This window comes from Triplophysa rosa, linkage group LG5 (genome assembly GCF_024868665.1).
Source record: "Triplophysa rosa linkage group LG5, Trosa_1v2, whole genome shotgun sequence".
Lineage (NCBI taxonomy): Eukaryota > Metazoa > Chordata > Actinopteri > Cypriniformes > Nemacheilidae > Triplophysa > Triplophysa rosa.
In genome coordinates this window covers 12828005-12848598 of record NC_079894.1, presented here as the reverse complement: position 1 = coordinate 12848598, position 20594 = coordinate 12828005, and positions in this window count along the sequence as shown.

The window sequence follows — 20594 nt, the reverse complement described above, 5'->3', positions numbered from 1 at the left end:
TACAAACCTTGCAGTGCTGTTATAAACAAGCCTTAAATAAATAAATATAATAATAGCAAGAACAGCGAACTCTTCATTAACCATCCCATTTAACTGAGCATGTAAGAGAAAGCAGATACTGTATTACTGTAGACTGTTCCTAGCTGTCATGCTGTATTTTCTTGCAATGCTGACACATTCATACAGCGATTGATCTCTTAATATGATTGATGTCTCAAGCTGTTCTCACAAAAAAGCAACTTGAGGTGGGCAAAATAATAACTTGAAATGGGCAAATAGTGGCAGGTGCAGGTTCCCGAATGTATAGGTGGTATATTACTTTTTTTTTAAAGTCATAGTGTGACCTTTAGATTCAGGAACAGTAGGAGCGCAGACCATGCATATCCCTGCCCGGGGTCATTGAATAAATGTGGAAATGTACATTCCATAAAAGCCTTCTGTTCCATAAAAGCCACAACAATATGTGAGACAGTTTCAATTTAAAGCAAAGTATATAATTTCTGAACCACAAGCTGTAAGCACACAGAAGGGAACCAGAGATGGAGGACAGGTAAGTTCAACAGTTTATTGCAACCAGAGATAACAGCGAGGTGAAACAAGTCAGTAATAGTAGCACTGAGCAGAATCTGAATAAACGAAGATGAACAGATCTTTCCTTATCTTTGAAATCCTTATGCCCACAACTAAAGGAAGACTAGGAATTTCTTCGGCGAGTACGAGATTGGCTTGGTAAGCTTTGGGTTAGCTCATAAGAGACCTCGACCCGTATTCACAAAACATTTTATCTTAACACTAAGAGCTCTCCTAAACAGCAGTAAAAGTTTTTAGTTAAGAGTTTCCACTTAAAAACTATTCACAATGCTACTTAGAGAAACTTTTACTAAGGAACAGAAAAAAATCTTAAACTAGGAATAAGGGCGGGGTTGACCTCGTTGCTATGGATGATGTCAGCAAGCTTACTGACTATGACCACAGTGATTGGCTGATAGAGGATGGGTCTCTGTCAGTCATTTAATCATAGAAATATTATAGAATAAGGTCGCATGCTGACATATTTAAATTAAGATCTTAAAATAAAAATGTAGTCATATTCAAATAAAATATTTTAATATATAATCATTGCCGTATTCAAATTAAGAGTATAAAATATACACAAAATTACTAATTCAACAAGTGAAGAGTTCATTTACAAAAACAGATAACTTTATCTTTTCAAAATTCAAGTTTTTATTGTGCAGTCCAATTAAAATAAATCAGACTGTTTGTTTTTTATTTGTTATTTGTTTATTATAAGTAACATTAACTTTAAAAAATACAGCTAACAAATATAATAACAAACACAATAAACACATGAATAATAACACAATAAACAACATGATTTTTAAATTATTTAGTTATTTAAAAAAAAGAAGTTATATCTTTTGCAAATAAACTATATGTTCATATAAACAAGTATATGTTCAGCTAATTGTAAGCATTTTGCCTGTCTCATAAACAGTTAGCAGATATTAGTAGTCTTTATGGTTAAGCACATTGTCATGAAATATTTCTAATGTTTACGTTTCAAGGCATACTGCCGGTATTACAGCCATTTTAGGATTGTTGAGTTGGTCTTAGTGAGTTAGGAGTCCTCTTCACTACCCCTAACGTCTCACAGGTTTAGGAGCTAGTTTTAGCACTAAAACACTTACTCTTACTCTTGAAATACTCTTAGTACAAGAATTTAGGAATCCTAAAATTAGGACTGACACGCCTATTATTTTTAAGAGTTTCTCACAAATCAGCAAGGAGCTACTTTTAGCCTTAAGGTGTTTTGTGAATACGGGCCCAGATGCTGAGGTGTCAGAGTAGTGAGTTTTTAAAGGGCACTGATTGTCTGGTGCAGGTGTGGGGAATCAGTAGTCTGGGGACACTGAACGTGCAGGGAAGGTGAGAGAATCTGACAGGCTGGGTGTATCCATGACACAAGCGTCACTAGAAGGAATTGCAAAAATATCTTATTTTGAAGTTAATAAGAGTTCTTATAGTTCTTATAGAGCAATGTTTTGATAAGGCCACAAAGCTAGGAGAAATCAACCAATGGATGCCCTACTTAAAGGGATAGTTTACACAAAAAACATTTACTCACCCTCTTGTCATTTTAAACCTTGACTTTCTTCTGCAGAACACATGAAGAAATCTTGAAGAATGTTGGTAACCACACAACAGCAGCACCCATTCACTTCTATTGTATGGACACAAAACAAATGCAAGTGAATTGATACCGCCCTTGTTTGGTTACCAACAGTATTCAAGATATCTTCTTTTGTGTTCTGCAGAAGAAAGAAAGTAATACATTTTTGAGTGAACTATACCTTTCAAGCTGTCGTTGAAGATTAAAGGGATAAATTGCTAACATTCTTCCAAATATCTTTTTGTGTTAAACAGAACAAAGAAATGTATATAGGTTTGGAACAAGTTGGGGGTGAGTAAATGATGACAGAATTTTCATTTTTGGGTGAACTGTTCAATTAAGTTGAGATAATAGAAAGTAGTTTGACATTAAAAAATGTGACACTCTTCAGCTTTAAATTCAACACAACAGGTAAAGAAAAATATGGCAATAGAAATGGGCGACAAAGCATCACAGAAAAACCAATTAAACTAAGTGCAGAAAAAGCAAGTGCTAAACAAATCTAGCTCCAGCTGAGGCTGGTAATGAGCTCAGAATTTTCTTTTTGAAATTGGATATAAAACAACCTATTGATTTTCTGGCACCTAAAATGCCCCCTCAACAGCCCATATTCTATGGATTGCCTTCTTTCTCATCTGTCACACAAAAAAATGCCCCTGTGTGGTAAACAGCTGATGGAAAAGTGTATTTTCTGTCTGCCGACCATGCTAATATGACACAGTTTACCTGATGCCATGCGCATGAATAACTGATTAGATAATGAGTGGGTTATGACTGACTAGGGATAACTTCAATTAGGACCATGATGGCACAATGCCCTCGGCTCTGTTGGGCATCGAGCTTAGACCTGCTGGGTTTATTACACCAGATCTGTGTCTCAGTTATGAAATACTATACTGGGTTATGACCTAAACCAAGGCTTTGTCTCAGGTCCACGGACGGCAATTAAGATCAATTTAGCACAGCAGCTTCATGACAGACCAATGCATTTTCTGCAATCAAGCATGAGCTTAAAATTGTGTTTAAAATTATGTGTAAATGCTTTATTCACTCACTATTTGGCTACATTTCTTTCTTAAGGAACCGTAGTTTTTATGTTTCTAGTTAGCTTGCACAAATCAAAGTCCATTATAAATAACTACATGATGTCACCTCCACACAGCCACTTTAACGAATGCAATACACTATTGCTTAAAGGAATAGTTCACCTTCAGAATGTTCTGTCATTACTTACATGTCCTCTTGTCATTCCAAATCTGCATTACTTTCTTACTTCTGCAGAATACAAAAGAAGATACAGTATTTTGAAAAATGCTGGTAACAGAAAACTGATGGTTCCCATTGACTTGTATTGGTTGTCTGTCCATACATATATAAGTCAATGAGGACCAACAGTTTTTGGTAACCAACATTTTTCAAAATATCTTCTTTTGTATTTTGCAGAAGAAAGACAATGACACATGTTTGAAGGTGGGTGCCACAGTGTTTCATGCATTCTGACTTTTCACAATGTGAAACGTGCTGCCTTCTCATGCTTGACATGGTCAACTTGTAAAAAAAAACGAGTTGGACGTATGACGTAGTATTTCTGTGCTCGATACACTCCCCCAGCGTATGTAAAGGTATCTGAACATTTATTTCGAACATGAAAATCCATTTCGTAAAAACTTTTCTTAGTCCCTTATTGGACAAGTCTCCTGGAAAAGCACGCTAAACTTGAGCATGTACGCCATAACGTGCGTTCTTTCCTGGAGCGCGGTCATCAGTGATTAAAACCTACTGTGTTCACACAATCGTATGGCTATAAAAGACTCGGAATGCAACGCGACCTGTTCATAATGTTTTTATACTGTTTTTGCTGTGTGTTTTAATAAATTCCTGTGGCTGACTTCTATTTGCTTGTTGTGTGTTTCTAATCATCAGGAGGTGGGTAGGTTTAGGGTAGGAGTGGGGTTAAGTGCTCTAAAACATTTCACATTTTTACAAGTGCAAAGAACTGAGCGTGTCATGTCCACGGCTGGAGGACGCATGACACTGACACGCATTTTCGAGTGGACCGGCTTGTCTGTTACACACTTTGGCGTGTTAAAGGATTGTTTGTTGGCAATGGCACACACGTGCTTTAGTTCCAACCCCCCCTCAGTACGCGTGCAGGAGGTCGTCTTTTTTCGGAAATAATCGTACAGCTGGATCAGTCTTTTATAAATGTGCTCAAACCAAAGACTGTTTGAAGACACAAAGTATGCAATAGTTCTCTGTATTCAAGATTAATATGAGATTGGCAGAAATTGCGTGTGTTACGTCCGCTTTAAAATGACAACATGGTAAATGATGACAGAATTTTCATTTTGAAGGTGAACTATTTAACTCACATAATGTTATGCTTCCTCATCTAAATCCCACTTTTTTGTTTCAGCTTCATAAACTCAGCTTTGTATGGTTGTCACTGGAGATCTCGGCTGAGATTATGCACTTCTGTGTCTTGTGTTTATCTCTGATTGGAATCCACACACTTGTGCCCGGGGTCGCAGCTTTAGCTCAGTCTTGTTTGCTATGGATGACACACTTTCAGACATACTCTCCTCATACCAAAAAAATTCTTACAGCATTACAGATCTTGTAGTTCTCCAAACAATCTTGGAACTTTGTATTGCAGCACTTCTGGTGTGTGTCACTTTGGATCAAAGTATCTGATAAATGAATATGTGTTCATGTAAACAGCAGTCTTGTAAATCTACTTGGTGTCCTTGAGAACGTGTTCTTTAGTCCTATAAATTTTACATTGATGCTCAAGTACATGTCGGCTGGTTCATTCGTTTTTAACATCTATGACGTCAACTAAGGCACGAACATTGATCTTAAACCGATTAAGGCTCTATTCTCTAAACATGTTGGGGTGAAATTACAAGATAATATAATGTATTTAAATTATACAAACCATCTCAGAGTAGAATTGGGAAAAATCTTTCCTTGGAAAAAAAAGTGATGAATAAATAAAAGACCAATGACATGAGAAGGGCTTGATTCATTACCTTATTTTTTGCAGTAAAAAGATGAGCCGGAGGTAATAAATGAGTCTTAAAAAGGGCAAGCCTTGTGATATTAATCTTCTGAGACGTCTAAACAGCAGAAAGAGAGAGTCACTCCATTAGTGCTAAAGGAGACGTCCACTCTCCCACGTTTTATGTAAGCCACCTAGAAAACATTACTGCTATACCTCAAATGTATTCTGTTCCAGTGTCCATGCATGCGGCCAGATGTGTAGAAATAGAGACAGGGGTTAAAACTTCCTGATTTACTGAGACTGACTCCATACTTTGGGATCTGGAACAGTGAAAAAAGAAAAATCAAAATGGTTGACCTTTAAGAGGTGATGGTGTGCGGCAACAATAGCTGACAAATAGCAATGAGGATTAGCGATGGATGTGACCTTCTGCAGTTAAGGACACAGCTAATCGGCTAAACCAAGAGAATGCCATAAAAGTGCTAGACGATTGCAACGGATACTGTGGAAAGATCATTGAAGAATCCCATCAGAGGACATTTTTTTCTGTAAATTCACAGAATACTCAAATATGTGCGAATAAACAGTTTTGATGAATGTAGCTTGTCCAACTCTGGGGTTGCATAAAACTACATATTTTCATAACCTTTATTTTAAAAAATGGAAAACAACATGGACCAGAACATAGAGATAAGGACTCCACCCCTCCCTTTCGAAGCAGTACTGTGGCTCTCACAGGATAAAGATGTCATCATGTTTTGGCTTCTTTGCCGAAGGAGATATTTACAAGACACCGCTCTGTAGAACGTCTGTTAACTTCGTTAACTCCTCCCCTTCAGCTGCCAGTTCAATTTCAAAATGCAACAACTGTTTTTATACATCCAATCTATTTGCAGTGAAAAACGCAAGTCACGCCCACTATTTTTTTACTCAAAATTGGAACTTTAACCCAAAACTGGGTTTATCCCTTTTGACCACAAGGCAGGGTTGGAAATAATCAAGCATTTTTGTTCATTGGACATTTTCCAAAGCTACATCTAATTTCTTCTCTGGACTTCTCAGATGAGTCTTTCAGTTTCTCAGTCAGTGTCTGTTTCTACTCTAGAATATGTGGAAGTGCAATTAGAAAGCTGAAGTCCTCCCTTATTACATTAGGATACAACGCTGTCAGTCTGCAGCCATGTTAACTAATGAGTCTGGTTTCTCTCAGCAGATTAAATGGGCAGTGTAGTCTCCTGACCTTCACGTCCATCTCACTGGTCTTTCCATATTAATTAAGCTTCTACCTTTCAGACGGCCATAATATGGGTAAACCCGACTTCATGGCTTTAAAATCAGTCTGAAGTTTATGCAATAGATTATGCAATAATGGGTTCTATGAACATCTACAAGATTAGAACACGTAATGTAACTCTATGGGGAATGCATATTCACAGCTGGTTGAAACACTGCGGAAAGCACATTCTATTCTTAAGTATATACCTATGCAAATATTGATATTCGGTTACCAGAAATGAAAAGTTCTTTACATGACAAACAGTTACTGAGCAAATAAGAGATGTATACGAGCACAGAATTTGTTAAATTGTCTGTTATTATTTTTAGAATGCTTTAAAGGCAAACCACCGAGAAATAATCACCTGAGCGTCTGAGCCTCTACATATTTAATAAAAATGGTATCACCTTTTTTCAATTCATTACCTCAAAAAGGGGAAGTGTGGGGTTTTATTAGTTGTCAGTGGCTTCATTAAGAGCCAATTAAATGATGAACACAAGTAACATACCTTATAGTGAGGGGTGGATTAGCTGTGAATTCTCTCTCTTAATCCACAGAGCAGCATAAATAACATGTGAGAATTAATTATGACTAATTACGCTCACTCTTATTATAATGCTACTATGCATATATTTGATCCTTACTGAATTGCTATGGTAAATAAAAAACTATTTTTTAAATACGTTGAATAAATTTTGTTTATTGTTTACTTATTCACAAAACTGCGCTGTTTGTGTGGTGCAATTAGGGCACAAAAGTTAAAACGAATTTAAATAGAAGCCAGTTGTGTTTGCCAACGATTGAAATACGACCGGCATAGCTCTCTTTAAGCACATTTAGCAGAAGATAACACTGGATTATGATTGTTTCAATAATAAAATGCAGGTTTTTGCATTGAAATACTGTGTCACAACAACACAATGAACAACACAAAACCTTCTAAAATCTTACAAATTGCACAAGTATACATAGACATTAAATAGATTAGAAATAAAAATAAAAGAAAAACAGAAATAGTAAGATTAAGAAAATGTTTATATATTATTATTAGCATATAAGATGTATTTAAATTTATTACTCAGACAGTTATGAAATAATATAATCACTTAATATCGCTTCTGTCTGAAACCATTTTTTTGCCATAAATCATTATTATTAGTCACTTTTTATGTTTTTCACTGGGTTTTGCCAATATCTAACCCATAAAAACTATTAAGTGCTTGGCAACTTAGACATCACAAATCATTTAAAAAGTAGTGTTTTTTCCAATTTGGACATCTGAGATTTCAGGACAGCGACGATAATCAGTATTCAATGTGCCGCCCTGTTGACAAACACTAAACCTGCTTTTAACATACTTCCAACAATCTTTGTGGTTGGCAAAGCCTCTCTGCTCACGAAAGAGATATTTCCTAGGAAATAAGTAGAACAACAAGCATTGAAGACAGCTGATGAAAGCATGGAGTCGAGATGTTTTCCCAGAATTAACAGCTCAATGTGTTTTCAATGAGTTGTGTAGATGGCTGACAAGAGATACCAGACAACCCACAATACCCCCAAACAGGATAAAGGGAATGACAAGGCACCTGTAATTCAGAGCAATCTTTCAGCCTACTGTTTGTTTTCCATACACATTGGCCCACGATGTTGCCAACGCATTCAGGCAACTATTATGTGCTCAATGTTTATAAAGTGCTCTCCAACAAGGACATTAGGGACTATGAAACCCACTGTAATTATTTATCAGAACAAAAGCCCCAAAGACAGGAGAGCTCCTGGCTGGCCAGGAAATACATAGACATATGGGATCTTATTCAGTGTTATTGCTGGGCCCATGCACCATTTCTGTTTCAATACTGAGAGCTATAAAAAACTGAACAGAGTGAAATGGCCTTTTACATCCAGATAAACAGACTTTGGGCAGGTATAGAAAACGCATCTGAGCTGATAATAAAGCCCCTATGTCTAATAATAGAGCTGTGAGTGAATGCCGGGCAAAGCAGGCTTATCATCGGTGATAAGTTGTTAAAGTGGGAATGACGTAGAGACTGAGACTGTCAATGACAAAAATTGAAAGAGAAGGAGAAGTGAGGAACCCCATGCAGTCAGAAGCATTCTGTGAATCTGTAATGATCTAAACAATTTCACATTAATAAATACAGAATGTCTTTCCACTTTAAACTCAATTAACAAAACATTGTAGATGTCATTCTGCTTTATTATGTTTCCCACATCATGTGATCAAATCATAAATCAAAGCCATTTACAATCACGAATGTGAAAAATGTCTTCCAAAAGACATATGCAATAGATTAAATGTATCTGGTTGTATCTGTAACTTTAGCCTTCCCAAACAGTTATTATATGGTAATCTGGAAGCCCCCAAATGTACAGCACAGTCTTGCATAGACAGTTTTAGTCACCTCCTGTTTTAGTTTTTATGAGCCACATTAAGCGCAGCAAAATTTCATTGCATGCCATTAGCACTATCACAAAAGTAATCTCTGTTGTATTTTCATACAGCGTGGGAATGGTAGATTGGATTTAGATCACATTTATGTGGCCAAGTATTAATGAAAAGTGCCATAAATACTCTTGGGGATGAAAATCACAGCTCGTCAAATCCTTACACATCACTAATTGCTGTAAAATTAACAGTTTACTGTCACTATGAGCAATAAACAGGAAGTATATGCTGATATAGCCCATAATCACCTCCCTGAGCTGGAAATCACAGTTTCTACAAATGTTCATCTTATCATTTTATGAAAGGAAGAGTTTCATGAAAGAATGAATCATCTAGTAATTAAAGTGGAGAAGATTCCTCATAGCCCCTCTGCAATCATGGCTCGATCTAAAATTATTTATAACCTCTTATTGACTGAAAGCAGGAGGGGAAACACCTTATGAGCTTCGTGTTCGTCCCTCACTTAATTTAGCACCGTAACTATTAGGTTTGTGCTCACAGTGTTAATTATCATGTGTGACAAGGTCTTTATGGAGTGGAACTAAAGATCATCTCAAGAAGCGATATATACTATCTAATGAAATATGATAAAGAGCATATCTTTGGCCCATTTGTGCTGTAATGTATGAAATGGACAGAAAATGCAAGAATTTCAATAGCTAAGCTGCAAAATGTGTTGCATATCAAGTTTCTGTGTGTAATATGGGATTTAACATATGTGATATACCTAAACCTATTGGTTGTGTAATTGTTTAGCTTTCAGAAAACCAACATGCTCGCACACACAGTATACAATAAACCTGCACACACACTCAAACAAACAAAGAAACGCATACACATGTCAGGTTTATAGTGAGTTATTGGATGGGCTGATTTTTCATCTCCTGTTGTGCCGTTTTCCTCTGGGTCTGATCATCATGCCATCTCAGATCAATAATCCCCACTAACCACTTCACACAATACACTACTAAGATCCACCTTTATTTTCAGCATGATACAGACAGGTGTAGCCTTAAATAAAAAAGTTCATAAATCTGGCAAATCGTGTTTTTCCTTATAAAACGGTCAGTTCTGGTCCTTGATTCTGATTGGCTGGGTGGAGTTCTAAGCCGTTATAAAATACCTCAATATATAACGGCTGACCGCACCACATAGCCTAAATATAATTTTATTTACTTTATTTTATGAAACCTTGCTAAGCATATGGAATAACCGTTTTATAAAAGCAATAAGCCCCTCGAAGCAGTGGGTTACAGTGCATTTTATAACAGCTATGGGGTTTTAGGCACTCCACTTCGCGTCGTGCCACAACGCCCTTAGCTGTTATAAAATGCACTGTAACCCACTGCTTCTTGGGGCTTATTGCTTTATTAAATCTAATGCCATCCTTGTTTGTGTGATGGTTAGGTTTAGGAGTAGGTTTAGGGGCATCATTAGCCCGATATAATATCAGTGGGAGTCTTTGTAATTTCCCGATTAGTATAGTAAAACAAACATGCATGTGTTTTTGTGTGTGTATATACAGTAAAAATATTACAGTTTATTCAGTTGTTTGCACTCTTGGATCACTTCATATTTCCAAGCTCTAAAATACGTTTTAATATGAATCCAAAATGAGTTTAGCAAATAAAAAGTTGTTATTAAACATGAAAATATAAGGTGCTCATCATGCAGATGCCACTGCACTTGATGGACTTGTTGAAATGGCTGGTTTGAGTCAAGCAATAAGATTTGATCGACAGTTGAGGGTAAATCTGATGGCGTCTATATGAACAATAGTGTTCATTTTGAAAATGTTTCCAAATATAAGCATCTCTACTGGAAGCACTAAAGGCCTGCATGTGGGCTGATGAGTGCCTGAGTTGCTTTATGACTAATCTCATGGCATATGTGAGAAGCTTGTTTTGTACAGAAACCTGTCTCTCCAAATAGCAAAGTGCAAACAAAGGCATGGAAATATGGAAAGCAGAAAGCTCCGCACTGCTTATGGTGTGTCCTTATTTTTTATTATTTTAGAAAGTAGAGTGTGTACCCGCACTGTCTAGTGAAATGCACTGGTCATTTGTGAGACTGTTGAACATTGTAAGAAGAGACTGCTGCAACTTTACTGTATGTCCAAATCTATATCGCTGCTATCCTTCTGAAGCCTTGTATCTCCATATTTCGTGATTTAATTTTTTTTTGCCATAAATCATTATTAATCACCCTTTATGTTTGTCACTGGATTTTTTTTTCAAAACCTTTTGTCAGCTAAAGCTAACTAGATTTTACTTGAGCTAACCTATAGTATTTAACACATTGAAAAACCTCTGTACTGTATTCATGCATCAGTTTCAGATCACAAAATAATTTGACACAATTTTGGAACAGAGTTTAATTCTGAAAGCCGGGGAGTCATTTTCCTCTTCAAACATTCATTTTTCTGATTTAATGAACTTAGAATATTGACCCACATTAGTTTTGTCAATCCTAACTCTGTAAAAATATCTGCTGCCAACCGTATATTGCTATTAAATGTAAATAATTGATTTTGTGTTATTGATGGAACCTTGAAAAATAACCGGCTCCATCCTCAGTAAAAAAAAAGAAATAAACTCTTATGTTTTATGAAATGTTTTTCCCCCGGCAGTCAGGTCGCTTTCTCTCGCTGGCACTGATAAGATGATACAGTCATACAAGACTGCATCCAACTTCAGTGTTTCCATTCTACTGTATGTGCTGACAGGCAGGTAATTAATGCCTACCTGACTCCTCTGGCAGGCATCTCCCAAGGCTGCTGATTAGGACTCTGGCTCTGCAAAGTATGACACCTGTGTAGACGTTTTACCAGGAGCCCAAACAAAAGAAAATAGCTGAGCACAATGCTAATTTGCAGCAAAATATTCCAGCCTATTTGGATTCGTCTCGTGAACATTGTTTTATCATTTAGGTCAACGAGTCAGCCAAAAATTGGGCTTGCTAATGAAATTCCCCTCGGTGCAAATAAACTCACGTTAAATGGAAACATTAAAGCGGCTGGCTTGTTTAGCCTTCTTCTGAATGAGATTTAGCACCACGTTTTTCCATATGTTCCTGCCTTGACCGACGGAGCGACGCTCGGCTCCACAAGGGGAAATAACCACAGAGAACAGAATCCTTTCATGTTGCCCTTTCCACCTCTACTCCACTTGTGATTATAAAATTGATTTTTTTTCCTCTTTTCACTCGAGGAGAGCAGCTCCACCGAGTTATTATTGTACCGCAGTGCTGTAATAACAATTTATCTTAGCTTCTTGTACCATTACTGTACAGCTCTTCAGAAAGGAGGGCAGAGGTGCCAAGCCTTTGATTTATAGGAGCAATTTGACCGGTGCTTATTAGAGTGATCCACTGAGGTGATCCTGGTGCTGGATGCCTCCACAGCATCTTAACATTGTTCAAGAGCACGGGGGCGAAACGAGGCAGAACTATGTTTGTCCTTTTGATTTTTCAACATTAGAAACTAATTCAGAGGAAAATTATAACCAGAGCAAAGTCATTTAAAGTCTTATTTGGTTTAGACACTAGGTCAAATACATAAAGACAGCCTATTTTTTTAAAAGTGAGATCCGCAAGAAGTCAATGTTTGCAGCCCACTCACAATAGGATTCTTTCCCCTCTGGAGCTTTTCGTCTGGTTCACATAGCTGGCATTTATAGAGCCATTTTACAACTTCACCTGTCTTTTCCAGTTCCACAGTGCTTTCTCGTGTGGCTTATGATAACATTTAACGGCTGACCTTATCTCCGGGTGCCATCGCCTTCCCCCTTCCCACATGCATATTACGACCACATTTCTGTCCTGATTAGAGACGACTATCTTGCGGAGGCTGTGCGCCTCCATGGTGATCCAAAACGGCGACGAGAACTTGTTGCGGTTGCGTTAAGGTCATCAGAACATCTTTAACATCGGCAAACCTTTAAAGCGGAATTCATCTCCTGTGAGACATTTGTCCCTGCGTGACATCAAAAGCGGGATGTTTCCATCCTAGATACGAGATAATGGGCGCATTTGCGGTTAAATTGATGGTAATTGACTTTGCTTTGTCACTATATATCGTCGCTGTCAGGCGGAATCCTCATATCTCCAAAACCATTATTTTTCAGGAAATTAAAAAAACGGCATATTTTTTGAGTTATTAAACATTGTATCGTTAAAGTTGGTATTATGCCTTATATTGCTATCATATACTGTTGTGTACCAACATTAACACAACATTTCCCCAAAACCATGTTTAATCGGAGATACAAGGTTTATAATTTGGGAGCAGGGAGATACGAGATTACGCTGTCATTGATAAGAATGGTACATACACAGACGTCACTGCTGCCAGCAGTGTTCATCAAAGTCTGCGGTCGCGTCGAGCATTTTGACAAGAGACGAGGCTTTAAAAGCTAATGAAAGCTAATGATTGTGGTTACATACATCTTCCTAAACTCTATTTTAAACATTAGAGCTATGAGTGATGCTATACCAAAATAAAACGTTAAACAGGCTGTCTAATATAGGCGGAAATTAATCTGCACGCAAATAAAGTCGGCGGTCGCGTTGAGCCTCTTGACAAGAGAAAAGGCTTCAATAGTTAACCAAAGCTAACGACTGTGGTTACATACATCTTCCTAAACTCTATTTTAAAGGTTTAAGAACTATAAGTGATGTAATACAAAAAACGATGAGCTGACTAGGCTGTCTAATAGGCGGAAATTAGCCGAATCTGCTCGCAAACGTACCTTCATGGCTCACGGGCTTCCTTCTGCACCGAAGCATTACAGCTATCGATTTTTAACAAAACAGGCCTACTCAAATGTATCTAACCTAACTATTTTCACTCGTTATTGTCTAAAAAACTTTCAATCAGGAGACGTAATGCCGAGAAGCTCCCGCGGAGTGAAGAAGAGGTGGAGTTACGAGACTTCTCAGACAGTTGAAGTGTCCAGTGGAGTTAAGAGATTTGCTCTCAAGCTGTTTTCAACACTTTAGATTGGTTAATAATTTGTAAAAATAACAGACCCACATGGGGACTGACCAATAGCATCGATTTGTGAAAAAATATTAAATTGACCAAATTTGGACATAGGAGGTTTCCGCCCGACAGCGATGATATAAACATTAAAATACATACATTTATAAATGGTATTACATGTAATTTGAGTTTATATATTATAAATGTGGAATGAGATGTCTCTCTAGCAAAACTATGGATCAGGTTTTACAGCTTTGTTCCATCAAACCGTACCTGCCAGAAACATGGTCAATGGGCCATGAAACACGGGTCACACAGTCACATTGTGTTTATGGCACAGCTGGTGGTGGTTGTTTAGCGGCGAGTCGGGTCACTACTTTACTTCTATCCTCCCTTACCCACATCCTCCAAAAAAGCTGAATTTCCTCCTGGAAAAGCTCACTTTTAACAACAGCCATGATTCCTTCAAGGCTCTGTCTTGTGAAAACCGACAACAGCAGTGGAAAAGAAACAGAGGGTCCGTGCTGAGGCTGCACAAATACAAACAAATGAGAAATGTGCGGGACATTTTTAAACTGGCTCAAAAGAGGATGGTTCATGGCCTATTTTTTCCCAGCGGACCATAAACACATTAATTATTTGGAGTTTCAGGGACACAGTAGCCATAATATCTCATGAGAAAATGCTTCCCACCTCATGTCTCCCAAAACCTAAAAACTGCAGGGTAGCCATGGCGGTTTGCTTTTACGAGAGCAAGAATACTAATAACCCAGCGTGTTGACTCGCAGACTTTTTTATCAGTAGAAAACTGGCATCAGTCAAGCCACCAGCTAAAAATGTACAAAATACCAAATGCAAGCATTAGATAGGGTCAACTGTTGCTGTAAAGAGAATGAAAATTGCCTGCCTATAATAGCGCATATATATATATATACACACACACAGAGAGCAGAACAATGTGAGCCTGCCTGTAAAAACCAAGCTAAAGTCATTCCTATGATTCACTGTTTTCAGCATAAAATCATTCTACATTAGGTAAAGAACATTATCTAAAAATATTACTAAGATATCATTAATATTGACTGAGTAAGGCTATGTCAAAGATTGAAATCATAGTCAAATAGTGGTTGAAATCAACCTTTGACTTTATCTCATAATTCTGAGACCTTAGGCTGAATTTCACAGATATGGTCACACCACTAATATAATATAGACTAGAGAGCATGAAAAACAATGGTCTATGGCTGTATATGACTAAATAAATATTAAAAGAGCAATGTGGAGATTTTAGTGGCATCTAGTGGTGAGGTTGTGAATTGCAACCGATGGCTCACTCCACCCCTCCCTTTCGAAGCACTATGGCAGCTCTCACAGGACAAAATGTCGTCACGTTTTTGCTTCTTTGCCGAAGGAGACAATGTGTTTACGAAACGCGCTCCATAGAGTAGTTCGGCCGTTTAAGGCTACTGTAGAAACTGTAGGGCTACTATCTACTGTATGTAGATAGAAATAGCTCATTCCAAAGGTAATACAAAATTCTTTATATATAGTCTTTATATTCCTCTGAAGACATATTTCTGTTAATAGAGCCCCCTAAATATTACACACAGCACCTTTAAATATAATCACATTAACATTCATGCATTTGTCAGACTCTTTCATTCAAATTTAAAGTTTATTCAACATATACATTTTATCAGCATATGTTTCCTGAGATTGAACCCACAGCCGCTGCAAGCAGCAATCTGTTGAGATAAACTCATACACGAATAAACAAACACACAATCATTCTAACTGGAAAAAGTGTGTGTGGGTTTACAGGGCAACAGCCATATTGGGTTTCAACTTTTATTAATATAATTATATATGGTTGGTGACAGGTCAGGTGGGTTTGCTCATTGGTCTGCTGCAGAACAATACTGTCTGCTTCTGACAATAAAATGCAAACAGAATGTGTTGACAATCACGGGCTAGGTCTAAACAGAGAAATTAATGCAATGTCAATACAGCCGGCTGAATGCTGACCAGTTGTCTTTCAACAGGAAATATGGAGTCATTTAACAACCTTGATCACTTTTTAGTGAAAACTGGCTCTTTATCAAATGGATTGTTCCAACAAAAACTTAAACAGTGTGACAGAGCTGACAGATAAAATATCAGGTTTGAAAGGTGCTGTCAACTGATCATAAATCATAAATGTCCCACCTTACTATTTGACAGTCCAATAATAATCCTTTTGCATTCTTTTCCTGTAGACAAGCTAGTAATAGTTGACACGTGAAACATGAGTCCAATAAATACACAAATCAGATGATATATGGTTTGTCTATATTCTTCAAACAAAATTCTATAATCCAACATAATCTAATAAAGGTAAATAAAGAAGTCAATTTATATCATTGAAAGTGAGTTTAGAGTAAAAAAGCATTGAAGTGTAAATTGACATGTATACATTTATCTTCATGCCAAGCTAAAACATTACACTGTACTGTATTGCATACTGTGACTATATTTTAAATAACTTAGTCACATTTATTTAAAGTAAAATTTTTGAAGGTTAATAAATATGGAAATACAACTTTAAGATTTTATGAGTAACACTGAAAGTTGTACTGGCAGCTTTCAGACGGCCACCAATAATCCTGATGAAAAACTATTGATGTGTTCTAAAAATAGATTCAATATATGATTCCCACCCCACTAAAAATGCTCACGGAGCGATTCTGGTAATCTGGCAGTTTCATCCTGTAAATATCAAATGCAATTATTGTCTAAGCACTTTAATAAGAGTCATTTTCAGATCGCAGATATAAGATTAACAATTTAACTTTATCAGAAGCTGTGGATTTGCAGCTTAATGAGCATTCTTGCTTCTTGAATCAATGGCAGATGGTGTGAGCAAGTTGAAGCTGAAATGGTGAGAAGAGCTATAACTCCGCCATTCTGCAGAATTTCAGATTTAGCATTGAATTATTCCAGTGCTTTGTGATTGAGAATATGTAAGGCACAACGCAAAGTGCTGCAATCTTTCTACTTTAATCCCATTTATATGATCTCAGAAGACTGAGAGACTTTCACAGCCAAAAAGATTCATAAAGCCACAATAAATGATTTCCATACAGAGATTTTTCCATAAACCACGATCCTGCGTTCCTTCTCCTACTCTATAATGTCATAAAGGGAGCGGAGAACATATTCAGAGTTTTGTTTTCATTTGGTGTTATTAGGAATTCAATTCTATACAAATTACTCTGGAATTTCATTGGAGATGATTTCCGGTGACCCAATTTTGTGTTGGTAGCATGCTTTGAATGTTGTCCCAGCAGATTCACATCCGACACTGAACACTAGTCACAATCGTTTCATTAGTGTTAAAACTCTGGCTGTCAAATGATTAAGTGCGAATAATTGCATCCAGAATAAAAGTTTGTGTTTACATAATATATGTCTGTGTACTGCTCATTTTAATTTTGCATTTATAAACACATACACACATATTTAGGAAATATTTACATTTATATTTAGCACTAATTTAAATTATATATAAACGTTTATTAATTAATTTGTGTATATATATATATAATGTATGTTAGTGTTTATTAATATATGCATGTATCTGTATATTTTTATAAATACAAAATTAATATGCACAGTACACAGACATATATTAAGTAAACACAAACTTTTATTCTGGATGCGATTAATTGTGATTAATCGTTTTATAGCCCTAAACTGATAAACAGAATTGCTTTGTATCTGTTAAAAAGACTAAACGGACTAAACAAGGATGACAATTGATAAAAACATTTTTATAAATGATAAAATAATATGTTAATTCAATTGTTGTAGTATTAATACCTCAGTATTGACATTTTATATCATTAAGCCTCTATGCATTGATCTGCCATTGTTTGTATTTATGGCATCTCATACGCAATAACCGTACATGAAATCAATATTGCATTTGCAGTTCATAACAACAATCACTCGCACTTTTCATTCATTCACATCCATTTTAATTTCAGAGCTCAACTATGTGATTCTAGTGAGCAACACCTTCCATGTGTCTTTTTCTCAGATCCCCTCAGCACCTCGAGCGTCAAACATCCGTTGAACATTTGAAGAAGTGCTAAACAGGCCCAGGTAACAGTAGCACTTTAAATCTTTAGCGTGAAATTGATGTGTGCAATCTCCTGTCTTCGCAAACAAGGCTTATTAGTGGTGACGCGCTAAATCTGCCGTCACTCCCTTTTTCAATTTCCTGCTTCGCTGCACATCCCACAACAGCAGAAACGTCCACCTAATATGCCTATACTGTATACAAAGTGGCATCAATAGCATCTTCCGCAAGAAAGATTGGACGGAAGGTCTGAGTTGCAGAACACTAAACTTCTTGTTGAAGACTATATTTTCTGCTCTGGCACTTAAAATATGTATTTACATTTTCTGTGGTGTCTGTATTTTTTCGAACATGGTATATAAAATCCATCATAATGACAAATTTATGGTGAGGCTGAAAGAAGAGAGAAATTTCATGTCTGGTACTTCATGTTCTTTGTAGACTTGGGGAACTTATACTGTATCAGACAAGCAGTCTTTCACTTTTACACCTCTTGTGACACTGTCAATCAAAATGACACAGAAGTCATTAGGATCACTCCCTACTATGTTAAAAAGGGCAGCCACACAGCATGGTTATAGCTTATTGGTTTTCATTAACAGATTATTGCATGCTAGCTAAATGTAGCTCATACCGATAGATAAAATGTTCTGTATGAGCAAATCGCAGCTGGTCTGCAGAAAACAAAGAAGTACTTAACAATTACTAAAGAGAATTTTCTGCTACTTTCATTATATAAAACGGCACATTTCATTTTTTTCTGCACAATCATTGTTATTGGTTTTTCGGAGTAGAAGCTACAGTACAGACGCAAACTTTTACAAAGTGCTATACTGTATCAAGTCATCTTTCCATTGTTTTAGGCTGCTTCAAAGCAGGTCATTTGTGCAGCTGGCATTTACTACAGGGAGATGACCTTTGACCTCAGTTTCATTACTCATCATGTATGCTCCCTCCACCTTACTCTGACATATGGGCTTGTTAATGGACATACTTCAGTGTCACACCGCAACTTTTTGACAAACTAGAATCAGAAAGCCAGATGAATATTTCAGGGTTTAACAATAAAGATGTCCTGATGCCCCAGGGCTGTGAAAGCTGCTGATGTAACGGTCATGTGACCTATCAGCATCATTGTCCAGCAAAAATGTGTTTATGAATTTATGTCATGGAGTCACTTTACAGCTATATACAGCAAAACCAGTCTTAAGGGTCAATTTTTCGAAATTGAGATTTATACACAATCTGAAAGCTGAATAAATTTCATTGCTTTCCATTGATGTATGGTTTGTTATAGGACGATATTTGGCCGAGATACAACTATTTGAAAATCTGGAATCTGAGGGTGCAAAAAATCTAATTATTGAAAAAAAACACCTTTAAAGTTGTCCAAATGAAGTCCTCAGCATAGCATAATACTCACAAAAATAAAGTCTTTATACTGTACACGGAACACGAAATATTGTTTTTGACTACTGCTAAAAATATTCCTGTACTAGTTAAGACTGGTTTTGTGGTCCAGGCTCACATATACATTTACTGCCATTCTTGCAAATGTTTATTCTTACAAAAAAATTGTTGAGAAGTGTTATTTCAGACATGTCAAATATATTAAAAACTGAACTCTGTCTCAACCAATTCTGAAAATGAAATATAAAGAAACTATTTAATTAGTCTTGATAATTTTCACATGACATGTTTTTGTTGGTATTCTATTCTGAGGGAAAACTGATTCTGAAATAAAGACGGAGATCTATTAAAAATCTATATAATAACGTGCTGTGAGAGGTGACAGAAAGCAATGGCTGCTACCCTGAAGGCTTCAGTTCCGTGTGGATTTTTAGCCGCTACCCCAAAGAGAACTGAAAAATGCATGACGGGTAAAAATATATCACACGTTGTTCCATCGATGAAAAATTTAGTGGGATGAAAACAAACACATTATTAAACAAGCATAAAACACAGCTAATAAAAGATTGCAAAAGCCTGCAGTGAGTGGGGATTTAACAGGTGTTTTCTTTGCTGATAAAAGCAGATTAACTGATGCATTATGGAAGAGCAACATGTGACAGTGAGGGCAATCTCCACACAAGTCTTTACATCAAAAACAAAACAGTTTATCTGACAGAGAGACAGCTGGGATTAACACTAACTAGACAGGTGCAATGTGCTCAAAGACTATGAACGCTTAACATGCACATAATAATTAATTGCATTGAAGATATTATCCCCAAGGTCATTTTTATGTATTTTTAATGTAAAATTTAAAGGTCCAGTGTATGAAATTTAGCGGCACCTAGTGGTGTGGTTGCACATTGCAACCAACGGTTCACTCCACCCCTCCCTTTCGAAGCACTAGGGTGACTGACACAGAACGAAGATGTCGTCACGTTTTAACTTCTTTGCTGAAGGAGATTTATGAAATGCGCTCTGTAGAGCAGTTTGTCCGCTTAGTGCTATTGTACTGTAGAAACAACATGACGAATTCCATGCAAGGGGTGTATGTAGATAGAAATAGCTCATTCTGAGGTAATAAAAAAATAACGCTTCATTATCAATGTTGGGCAAGTTAC